Below are 2,932 nucleotides of genomic sequence, written 5' to 3'. Positions count from 1 at the left end.
ATTTATTGCTGCAGTTGGATTTTGAACAAAGGCTCAGCAATGATAAAGCTTCTTTAGCAACAACTACAGACCTGTGGGGGTGAATACACACCTGGTTTCGGCTCACAGAGTTCTACAGTTTTATTCAAGTTACTCTGATGAAGTAATAAGCCTTTTGTCTTCGTGTTTCACAAGGCAAGGCTACCTAGGGTTCAATGCCTAATGGAAATATAATGGGTTTTCAATACTTACATATACCTTCTTTAGAAATCAGAGACTAGCCTTATCCAACAGCTTTGTCTCTTGCCATATTTAAGCCATTGTTTTAGGCAGCAATGTCCTAAATACAGTTAATTTGGAGTTTTTCAAATTCCTCATTTGCTTTTGCTTCTTAAAGCATTCGGTATTGCTGATCATGCCTCCTTTTTGAAAAGCTCTCTACAGCTTTGCCTCTAGCTGTGGTTTTCTGTTTTTCTTTCTCCTTCTCTGGCTCCATACTTCTTGCTGCCTTTACTCCCTTACTTCTTTCTCCTCTATTCATTCAATGAATATTGACGGAATGGGGCACTCTGAGCAGGGAGCAAAATGGACGTGAGGCCTGCTCCTGAGGGTACAGCTGACAGATGAGAGACAGGTGTAGATCAAATCATCACAGTAGCGAGAGTCAACTTGCAATCACCACCCATGCTGGTGACACTAGGCCATGAGTGGTCAAGGAAGGCTGCTGGGGCTGAGATCTGAAGCATGAGTGGGTGTGTATTGATGAGATGAAAAGGCAAGGTCATAACGCCAATGTTCACTCCTCAGGCAGCCTTCATGCTTCACCAAAAGCCTTAATTTGCATTGTGTTTATTGATTTACAAATCACTTTCCCCCATATCTTGTCATGATAATATTTTGGATGGGGAAAGAAGGGCTTTATTAGCCCTTCATAGAATTGAGGACACAAGGTTAGAGCCCTTAAATGGCATACCCAGATCTATGTGGTCCGTAAGTAGCACCACTGGACTGACCCTAAGTCCTGGGAGTATCATCTCTCTTTCTTAGTGACTCATTCACTCACCGTCACGACCTCAGCTCTCACCTCAACAGAAAACTCTTAGATCCCCCTCTGTGAAACTAATTGTTCAGATGTACATTTCACATTAGCTGCTAAATATATTTCCATCTGACATTGCAATAATGTCACCTAAATAAAATACCTAAAACCATTAGTCTTCTACAAAAGCCAGTTTTGCTTTTGAAATTTCTTACATTTGTCCTCATGGTATTGCTCTGCCAGCCAGTTGGGGCCAAAACCTGGAATTCATTCTCTTCTCCTTCTCATTTCACTCTGGCTCCTGGGTGAGTCACCAAGTCCACTGAGGGTCCAATCACAAAGATATGTCCATCTGTCTCTCCAATTTCATCTGCATTTCTGTGGTTTTTTTTTTTTAGGCTTGTTTTATTTTAATGGCTGATCTGCGTAATCACAGAGGCCAGTATGTATAGAGAAAGGGGGAGCTTTTATTTCTTAGTCTCTTCCTCCTTGGACAAAGTCTTGATGATCCTCTCCTTCTTGGCCTGGAGGTGCTCTCCAAGGCACTTGCGTGCTTCCGTGGTCTTAGACCTACAGGCCTCAGCCTGGTCAGCCAGGAGCTTCTTGCCTTCAGCTGTGGATGTGTTCCATGAGCCTCTGCTTGTGCTGGGTCTGTCCCACAGACCCTGGCCGATGGATGAAATGAGTATTCAGACACAGGTATGCAGTGTAAGAACAGCTAGGTGACTGCCTGGCTCTAGTGGCCAGAGAGCAGCCCCAAGAAGCTGGGGCTACTTGCTTTTCGCGTAGGCACAATGCCAAAAACCTGGAGCAAACACAACCTGTAGGTAATTAACATTTTTATTGTTCCCCTTTCAGGGAATTTCACACACACATGATCAAAGGTTCTCTCTTAAGTATATATAAGTAGACAAGCGTATTTAAGACAAATTCCCCTGCACTCTCTTGTACTACTCCTTGCCCTCTGAGAACAGCTGTCTTCAGCTATTCTCTCCAGGGGCTCTGCAAAACCTTCCAACCTTTCAGAATGTTTGTGTCCTTTCCCTATATTTTTCCCCACCCCTCTGACCGATCCCCCACATGCTTGTTGTTTGTTTGTTTTGAGATGCAGTCTTGCTCTGTTGCCAGGCTGGAGTGCAGTGGTCCGATCTCAGCTCACTGCAACCTCCGCCTCTCAGGTTCAAGCGATTCTCCTGCCTCAAGACTCCCGAGTAGCTGGGACTCGAGGCATGCTACCACGCCCGGATAATTTTTGTATTTTTAGTAGAGACAGGATTCACCACTTGTTTTTGAACGCATTCCCCTTCACCTCCAGGTACAGGCTGTGATACATGTGGTGATCAATCTTCTTAGATTCACGGTATCTTCTGAGCAGCCAGCGCAGAATGCTCGTTCTCATCCACGTGACCTTCTCTGGCATTCGGGCACTGGCTACCCTTTCGCTTACTTATGTTCATGTGCCTGCCCTTCTGGTGGGCCAAGGTGTTTTTCCAACATCGAGCCTGAGAATGAACTGTCACAGACTTGAGGATGATCAGTGCATCTTTGATCAGCTTCAGATCTGCTGACGGAGTTGGCATTGGCAATTTCACTGGTCTCATTGGGGTCCAACCAGATCTTCTCCTTGCTACAGAGGAGAACACTAGAGGTGAGCCTCTTCTGAAGCCTGAGCATACTCATGGCTGCAGCCACAGCAGTGAAAGGAAAGAGCTTCTCCATTTCTGTTTCTACTCCCTGCATCAGTGTGTCCTCACAACTGTTGGGCAGCAACCATCTGTTGCCCCTACTCTGTCTATGATACTGTCTTCCCCTCAAGGAATTTACAGCCAAAAGGGAAGGTCAGATACATCCACAAACACCCAGAGATCACAATCCAAAGCTGAAAATGCTGTGCCATGACATAGATACTTATTA

At 45.2% G+C, this 2,932-nt stretch overlaps 1 pseudogene; it reads right to left on the bottom strand.

Annotated features, from left to right (window-relative positions):
* Window positions 1-1,483: 1,483 nt before the first annotated feature.
* On the bottom strand, window positions 1,484-2,698 carry LOC108305557 (annotated as a pseudogene).
* Window positions 2,699-2,932: the final 234 nt, after the last annotated feature.

The sequence above is a fragment of the Cebus imitator genome, unplaced genomic scaffold (assembly GCF_001604975.1).
Source record: "Cebus imitator isolate Cc_AM_T3 unplaced genomic scaffold, Cebus_imitator-1.0 Scaffold64, whole genome shotgun sequence".
In the NCBI taxonomy this organism is placed as follows: domain Eukaryota; kingdom Metazoa; phylum Chordata; class Mammalia; order Primates; family Cebidae; genus Cebus; species Cebus imitator.
Note: the sequence above shows the minus strand (reverse complement) of the source record. Positions and strands in the feature narration are given on the sequence as shown.